Source organism: Aotus nancymaae, unplaced genomic scaffold (assembly GCF_030222135.1).
Source record: "Aotus nancymaae isolate 86718 unplaced genomic scaffold, 86718_ANA_hifiasm-v0.15.2.pri h1tg000008l, whole genome shotgun sequence".
In the NCBI taxonomy this organism is placed as follows: domain Eukaryota; kingdom Metazoa; phylum Chordata; class Mammalia; order Primates; family Aotidae; genus Aotus; species Aotus nancymaae.
Window position 1 is genome coordinate 52096620 of NW_026988419.1, and position 9782 is coordinate 52106401.

The following is a 9782-nucleotide window of genomic DNA, read 5'->3' on the forward strand; positions in this document are numbered from 1 at the left end:
AGATACATTTCAAACAGACGGGCTAGGAGAGAATGCTAGGATTCACCAGAGAAGAGACAGGAAACCACAGAAGTAAGGAGATGGTTCAAGGCAGCTGCCCACCCGAGGACTGACTGAGAGGCTGCAACATCTCCTGTACACAGGAAAACAGTAAGAGAAAAACACCTAGGGTATGGCTTTTATGATCTTGGCCACATTAGGGCCTTAGGTCTGACATACAGAGTTGCCAAAAGATTGCACAGAGATGTTTCTCCAGAAAGGAAACCTACACAGAATCTCACAGGCATCCAAGACTAGAGTAGCCTCAGCCAATCGCCGTTTCAAGAGATACTGGGGATCTACAGACCTGGTTGCTGCTGCTGCTGCATTGCTCCAAGGAGAGAGAGGGGAGGGGGTACCAAGCATTCCTGTGCACCCCTGGGAGAGTCCTCACCATGCCGCTGTGGTAAGGACTGTTGAGCTGCTGTTGAGACAGAGACATGAGTGGACTGTGCTCCCTGCAGCTTTTTATACTGCTTGCCTGGGACCACACCCTCTCTGGCTTCAACCTCGAGGTGCTGTTTTGAGAGTTTAAAGGTGGGCTGTGTTTGGGTGATGGGTGTACTAAAAGCCTCAACTTCACCACTATGTACTACATGCATATAAGAAACCTGCATTTGTACTCATTATATATATATATATATAGAATTTTTTTAAGGTGAAAAAAGAAAAAAACATCAGCCATATTTCTTTATGACTACAATTCAGGTTCTTCAGTTGCCTCTGTCAGTGAAAAGAGCTTAATATTTTCTAAATAATATAATACCATCAGGTATTCTATTACTTCATTTACATTTTATCAATAAGTTGTTATATAAAACAATAAAAGAAGACAAAACAGTAAGTTACTTATGGGATCGTGTTATGTGCAGTCTGTTATTCTACATTTACCTTTTTAACAGGAAACTGTTCATCTAAATTGGATATTTCCCTTTTTAGTCAACAAAGTAATTAGAATTCATGTCAACACACCTATACAAGATACAATTTCAATCGAAACAAACAAATAGATGATGTATTATAAATAGGAAAAAGAAAAATAATATGACAGGTTGATATATTGATTCTAAATAATACAGCATGAAACAGTGAAATATGTTAACAGGAAAAAATTCTGAAAAAGGATTTATTAAGATTATCTTATTTGTTTTGATTGAATTTTGAATATAATCTTGAATATACTCCAAATATGAGAAAAAACACTTATAAATAGCAATTATCATGATTAAAATTTGGCTATGTAAATTCTGATAACTTATTCTGAAATAATGCAAACATGCATATATTAAGCCACATTGTTTTTACCTCTGAAAAGCCTCCTGATAAATACACTGGCCAAGGTAGGAATTCACAGCTTAATTTCTATTTGCCAGTCATGAAGTATACCTTATTAAGCAGACTATACATATATATATGTATACACACACATATATATATATCAAGCAGACTAAGTTAAAAATAATAATCAACATATTTATTACTCCTCTTAGGAAGTGTTCTCAGATGTGATTTTAACTAAAAACAATTCATCATATTCTATATGCACCCATAGCAAAAAGTGCTGAAGTATATGAGGTACACACACAAACACAAACACACAACAGATATTATTACATACACCTAATTTAAAATGTATATATAATTATTGATGGACTAAGAAAGAAATATTTCTCTATGCAACAGTTTATAAATTGGCTATGCCAAAAGTATTTAAGGAAATAAGAAAATCAAGGTAAAGTGAGGTACAATTTCTTGGTAGTTTTTTGGGAGGAAAGGCTGTGGTCGAAGTCTCCTGACTGTTACATTATATGCCCAGAAAGCTTTACTATATTCCTCAAGTGTTTAAATTAAAAATACATTCCTTAAAAGTGCATATTTTTCCTAAAATAAAGTCCTTACAATTAGTAAATAACCATGTCTGAACAAAATGTAAGGTACATCTTGAGTTCATATGATAAGCTATCACATCTTGGTTCTGTGAGTCTTACATTGCCCAAGAATTATTAGTCCAGTTCACATGGAAAAAGACATTTTTATTTACTTGGATTCAAAATATTATTTAATGTTATAAACAAATAATACACTAAAAATGAAGCTTAATATTCAAATTTTATAGTCCTAGTAATTTTCCCCTTTAATATTAATTGCTTTCTGATATATCATTACTTTTAAGATAGAAACATATAATTTTAAATATTTAGATACAGGAGACACATTCATCTTATGTGCTTCCTCAGATGTAAATTAGATATATGCTTATCATAACAGGTTGTAATTGTCATTTTATTTGTCTAACAGCTCAAGAGACTACAAGATCTATAGAGACAAACATAGCTCTTAATTAATTGCTACTGTAGCTACAGTGTTGGTGCTCTAGAGCTGGTATGTAACTGGCGATCAATATATTTTTGTTGAATTTTTTTTCATTCATTAAACAAATGATATTTTAATTAGACACCTTCTATGAGCACTATGATTGGCAGCAAAGATTCTGACATGAACATAACTGAGAAGCTCATACTCACAGGAAAAATAAGTAAAATACAGTGTAGCAAGTCCAATGATAAAAAGCATATTATTTATCAAAGTAATGAAGAAAGAGGCTTAACTTTTTCTGGCATAATTTGTGAAAGACTCCTGAAAGAGGTCACACCTGAGCCAGATTTTCAAAGAATGGGCTTTCGCCAGCCAGATCTGTGGGGAGATTTGACAAAATTCTAAATAAATGGTACAGTCTTTGAAAAGGCACACTGGATATGATGAAAATTGACAGAATCCAAAACATAAAATATCCCTAAAACATAAAATAAATTAGTTCTTAAAATATTTGACAGTTCTTACTCCACAAAGAGTGAATTACCATTCCAAACATTTTATCAACATCACCTTAATACTGCTATTGCTTGATCCTACTTTCCCATAGAATTTTATACTATCACTATTAAACCTCCATTCAAATGTAATCAGTATGTCCCACTTATCAGTATAAGATAAATAATTAAGTCATTTCACTTTTATTCAAATTAAATGATTCTGAGGTTCTAGTTTATCTCTTCAGAATCTTCTTATTGATTGCTTTAAGCCCCTCAGAAACAGTTTGCTTTTCTTTTAATTTTCTTTCTTTTTCTTTCATCCACCCATCCATCCACGTACATACCTACCTACGTACCTACGTACCTACCTACCTACCTACCTACCTATAGAGAGGTCTGTCTGTCACCCAGGCTGGAGTGCAGTGGTGTGATCATGGTTCACTGCAGCCTCCAATTCCTGGACCCAAGGATCCTGCCATCTCAGCCTCACTATTAGCTGGGACTACAAGCATGAACCTCTATGACTGGCTAATTTTAATTTTTTTTTGTAGTGACAGGGTCTTGCTATGTTGCCCATGTTAGTCTTGAACTCCTGGTCTCAAGTGATCCTCCCACCTCAGCTTCCAAAAGTGCTGGGATTAGAGGGGTGAACTACTGTGCTTGGCCCAGGGATGGTTTCTTAGTCCTAAAAATCTGAGGAAAGCAGTCTCTGTCAGAGGAGGGGCTTCCACCTTGACTGCAATACTGCGGTTGCTTCCATAGGACTGCTGTTGCAACCTGGGCAGTCTTCCCAAGCAAATATAGTTTAGGAAGGCCAGGTGTTTCGTAGGGGACCATGTATAGTCACTTGGTACACACTGAGCCCAATGCTTGGTGAGCCAGCTTCCAGGTAAAATTTATGTCCCAGTATAGATGGTGTTTCTTGCCTTCCCACCTGGTCCTGGGTCAAGGAATAAAAAAGATAATCTCATGCTTAATTCTCATGATTCCATGACACATTATTCTTGAGATCCTAACATGAAAGTTATTTAATAATACACATCTTTCTATTTATATACATATCCACACAGCCTTTATAAAAATAAAAAATTAAATCAATCCCAGATCTAGAAAGGTTGCCTGTTTCACCCACATGTTATACCATGAACTACATCTTTGTATAGTTTCCAAGAGTGTTAGATGTTCTCACCTCTTCCAGCCACACCAGTGATCACCATTTCCTATCCTTGGGTGGGTGATACTTCTGTCTATAAAAATCCTAAATTCAATTTGTTCTACATAATGCTTCCCAATTAAACTTCTTTCTTAAAGTCTAACTCTTCTTGTGCCAGTTAAAACTTTGTCTTGGTCCTCTACTGCATGTCAAATTGTGGCCACATGTTCCAGTTTTGAGTCTTCCTCCTCATATTACAGCATGACACTTCACATAACCATAGCCTCACATATTCTTACAGTGGTAAGGAATTAGATATCCCCTATTGCCAATCCAACCCAATCATTTTATTTCACTGATGAGGAATGTGACTAGAATTTAAAGTTCTATTAGCATAAGTACTTTTCATTTCACTAACACATATTTAATACTGAAATGAGTACCTGGCCTATCAAAAGTGCTTTCTAAATATTTGTTGCATGATTTAAAGTTTAGATTCATTTTTCTGGTTACTTCCAAGCTATAAATCAAAGTACATATACAGGATCTGATTATTTCATCACACCCAAAGTGAATATTGAAGCAAATCTAAATAAAAATTATACATCTACACTCATTTACCTAATATCAAGTTGCATAATTTTAGCACCGCTATGACACATTAATTCTATTTCAAAAACAATAAAAAATATTTATTGAACATTTAGCATGTGCTATAGTTTGAATAATTGTTCCCTCCAAACTCATGTTAAAATGTAAAAATTCCCATTGATAGTATTGGGAGATAGGACCTTTAGGAGGTGGTTAGGTCATAAAAGCTGCGTTCTCATGAAGTGACTAATACCATTATCAGGGGAGTAGGATCTCCCACTTGCTCTCTCTCTCACCTTCTCTCTTGGCCATTCTTCCATGTGATGCCTTCAGCCACATTAAGACACAGCAAAAAGGCCCTCACCAGATTCTGGCACCCTGGTATTGTACTTGCCAGCCTCCAGAAATGTGAGAAATAAATTTATGTTTACTATAAATTATCCAGTTTCAGGTCTTCTGTTACAGCAGCACAAAATGGTTAGTCATTGTTCTGATATTTTAAATATATTAACTAATATAATCTACAAAATAATCTTGTAGTAGATATTAGTTTTATGTCAATTTTGCAAATAAGAAAACTGATCACAAAGGAACTAAATAACAAGTACACTGGGAGAATGTTAGAAAATTTTTGGCTGTAATATGTGTAGGAGCAGAGAGTATCGCAGGTAACTGACTACCAGTTGTCCAGCTTAAGTGTATGATTGCATGGAAATGCCAATCTGAAAACAGCAAATATTGGATGAACATTTAGGTTTGGGGTGTGCATGTGTACTCTAATGTGTTTGGTTTGGGTTTTTATGTAGAGAGACCTTTAAGATATTCAACAAAAAATGTTAGGATGGCAGTTGGCTTAGAGGTCAGAAGAGGAGCCTTGAATGAGGATATAAGTCTGGAAGTCATTGACTAACAATTTATATAGTATCTAGCTATGACATGCACATGTGTATTCCCACATCCTCATATATACATCATACACACTCAGATATTGATACATAGAACTATGTCATGCTGAACTATAATTTAGCCCAGCTTAATTCAGAAAATACTATCTTTTAATATTAAAGCTTAGGATCTATATTCATTCATATTAAGTTTAGCTACTTGTGGCAGAAACCAGAATACACCTATTTCTCAGGTAACAAGTCTGAAAGTAGGTTTTCTTGAGCTAGTGCTGGTAAGGGACTCAAGTTTCGTTTAGTTCCCTACCCTCCCATCCTAACGGTGGCAGTTGTATTCATTGTACTGTTACAGTATTCTGGGCAGGAATAAGGAAGTGCAATGCAGTGCATTTGTCAGGAAAGCAAAGTGTTTCATTTTTTTCATGGCCACCCCTAGAAACTAAAGTTCCAGGCAAACCAGGTTTTTTATCTGAGCATAATGTAACCCCAAATAAAATTGAGATTACATTTTTTAAGAAAGGGTAGTGTGAATATCAGATAGACATTTGACATGTGCTGTGATTTGAATGTGCATCTTGCAAAATCCAAGGATTAAGAGTTAATGGCCAATACGTTAGTAGTAAGAGGTGGAGGCTTTAAGAGGGGGTTAAATCGTGAGGGCTTCAGACTTCATGAATGGTAGTAGGTACCCTTATAAAAGTACCTGAAGGAGAAAGTTTGTCTCTTTTGCCCTCTGCCTTCCACCATGTGAGAGCAATGTTCCACCCCTCTGGAGGATGCAGCATCAAGGCACCATCTTGAAAGCAGAGAGCAGCCCTTACCAGACACTGAACCTGCTAGTGCCTTGATAGTGGACTTACCAGCCTCCAGAACTATGAGAAAATCAATTTCTCTTCTTTATAAATTACCCAGTCTGTGGTATTTTGTAACAGCAGCACAAATGGACTAAGATAGCATGTCTGCCAGAGAGTTATTGGGCTTTAGAGCTTTAATAGAATTTGAAACTGCCTTACCATGATTTTCCAGAGATTAAAGTGATTTGCTCCAGGCTACATTTTGAACAGGTAGTACCGGCAAAAAATAAAACCGGTAAAAACAGAACCTAGGTGTGCTGGCTGGCAACACATTCATCCTACCATACTGCAATATCAATTGTCTAAAAGTTTATAATGTTGGTCCACAACCTATCTCAGAACCCTCTGTGTTCCACTTAACTCCCATAGTTCTCTGCACAAATGATAATTATCATATTTATCACACTCTTCTGTAATTATTTGTTAGTGTGTCTACTTGCTCTCTAAATTAAAAACACTCTCTGTAGCAGACATCATGAGTTATTCATCTTTCCATCCCTTTCTGATCCTCCTTCCACTCTTACTCTCAGAGAACACTCAGAATATTGTAGACGGTTAATAAGTTCTTGTTAAATGAATTAGCTTCACACAGAAGAATATAACCTCATGATGATATTTTAGCGTTGCCGATGGAAGGGTACTAAACATTTTCATAGTGTTGATTTTTACTACAAAAGCCCCCAAGCCATTGATTAAAATCATTAATACATTATCATCATCATAGATCTCAGGGTTAGTGAAGTCATCTGATTCAGTTTCTACATTCATCTAGTCATTTTTATCATCAGAGTCAACTAAGAACCAGAGAAGTTACATTGCCCAAGGTTACAAGATCAGTAGGTGAAAGGGAGGAGACAAGGGGTATCCTTCTTCTTAGGGCTAGTGTCATTGTTGTTGTTTTCAGGACCTCGCATTGCCAAAACTTAAAGTAATGATACATTTCACTTTTACATTTCACATGTTCAAAGTCTAAAATATGCTATGCTATGTTAAAATAATTACCCTTTGATGTACCTTTGGGTGAAGATCCAAAGGTAATGACAAGTATAATATTGTATTTGAGCAACAGCAAGAGTGCCAAAATTTATTATCAAGATTGAACTTGAGTTTTTCTATTTCTAGGGATTGATACTCATAACACATCTTTAGTGTCCCTCCAGGGCAGCTTAGATAGTCTACTTTTGGCTTATAATGGAAAAAAGTAGAGGTTAAAATAAAGGCCAGAGCAACTGTCAGAAAGCATTAGTTTTCTGCTATATAAACATATCCATTTACTTAAATTATGTTGGCTCTTAGCATCCACACTTTTGCTATATGCAACATAGTTAACACTATTTTCTCAGCACTTTACTCACTTGAAAATGAGAACATGTATTTTATATGATTAAATAAATTAGACAAGGCTAGGCTATGACATATAGTTCTTGTCTCCAAGACCTAAATGAAGTCTATTAAGAGGTAGATAGTAGGTTATTAGGTTCTGCACGTTAACTGGAAACTGATCAAGATTTCAAGCTAAAGATGTGGTGATGAACAGCCTGAGGGTCATTCCTCAAGCATTTCCAGGCAAAATGCTATGGAGAAAGTTCCAGATTCTGAGATTCATGCCAGCAAGGCCCTGCAGCCCTGAGATTCAGGCAGTGAGGTTTTAGGTGTATTTTATTAAGCCTTGCATCCACTCTGGGAGAGCATAAACCTGGCTCCTGGGGTTGCTCGACAAGTCACCCATCACCACTGGGTGGAGGGAGTGTTTATGATCTGGGTTTCAAACCGCTCACCATATCTTATGACCCAGCCACCTGCTGCCACATCTGGAATAACGGGTACTCTTTCCATGTGGAATTTGAAAATCCTACAGATAAATCAGTGATCAAGGAAGGACCCCTGGAACACAATTACCGATTGAAGCAGTTCCATTTTTGCTTGGAGGCCATCGATGCCTGGGGCTCCGAGCACACCACGGACATCAACTGCTTCCCAGAGCTGCACTTAGTGCATTGGAATGCGTCAAATTTGAAAACTTTGAGGACGCAGCACTGGAAGAAAATGGTTTGGTCGTGATAGGAGTGTTTGTAAAGCTAGGCAAACATCATAAAGAGCTACAGAAATTAGTGGATACTTTGCTATCAATTAAGCACAAGGACACCCTCGTGGAATTTGGGTCATTTTGACCCTTCCCGCCTGATACCTACCTGCCTGGATTACTGGGCCTACTCAGGGTTGACTACCCCACCCCTCTCCAAGTCTGTCACCTGGATCATTAAGAGGCAACCAGTAGAGGTTGATCATGATCATCTGGAGCAATTTTGGACCCTGCTTTTCATTTCTGAGGGAGAGAAAGAGAAAAGAAGGGTGGACAACTTCCACCCACTTCAGCCACTGATGAATCGCACTGTCCATTCAACTTTCCGGCATGATGATGAGCTGAATGTACAAGTGAAACCCAAGCCAGCAACCAGTCAAGCAACCCCCTAAAACATTCATATGTAGGTGGTACTTTGCTTTTACTTTAATATACACCAGCTTACTAAAAATTGTAATTAGTGGGTACAGAGCTTGGGTTGCAAGAATTCTACAGCTCTGTTGCAAAGCAGAGTGATTATACTTAACACTACTGAACTGTGTACTTAATGTGATTAAGATGGTCATTTTTATATTTGTATTTTACCACTTTTAAAGTAAAAAATTACTTTCATAGAGAAAAAATGATAGGGTTGGAGGTGCATGTATAACTTTGAGAAATATCTCTTTTAAAAGGGGGAAATGTGAAGGCTTTTGCATGTATGCCCTTGGAAATGCATAAAATTCTTTAAAAGGTAAACATGGTAAAAAAGAAGTCTTTGTTAACTTTCTGCAGTTCATCTATTTCAAAGTATTGTTACCTTTAAAAGGGTAAACACACGAGATATGCATTTTCCAGAGCACACAGGCTTTCCTCCTAGTTGTCCTGCAAAACAATCACTGCAAAACCCTATTGCAGTGAGTTTTCCAAAATGAAGGGAGAAGGAATGTACAGAATGCCTGAGCTTGCCCTCCTTGCATCTTATATCTGTTTTTCTGGTATGATTATTAACCATACTCTTTTTCACTTTGAACCATGTCCTGGTTTGCATGGCCACCGTCCCTGAAAGGGTAATAGAAACTGTCTTGAGGCAATCTCTTTCTCCATGCCTTAGAAGACCCTCAAAGGGGCTTAGCAGATTTCCCTGGCTGTTGATACACCTTAACTAGAAACTTGCATTTTTTATGCCCTCAAAAGTGTTTTACTTGTACTTTCCTAGAAGTGAAGGTAGAAAATTGGAGTAAGGTCTCTCAAAGGTCTTGGAAGAGCAGTTGTATTAAAATTGCTGTTTATCTTCATTAAATAATACTAGATCAATAAAGCCATTTTTTATAATTAAAAAGAGGTAGATAGTAAGCATGAAGACCG

The 9782-nt window shown here is 36.8% G+C and overlaps 1 pseudogene; it reads left to right on the forward strand.

Moving 5' to 3' along the window:
* The first annotated feature begins 2511 nt into the window (after positions 1–2511).
* On the forward strand, positions 2512–8827 carry LOC105730333 (carbonic anhydrase 5B, mitochondrial-like; annotated as a pseudogene).
* Positions 8828–9782: the final 955 nt, after the last annotated feature.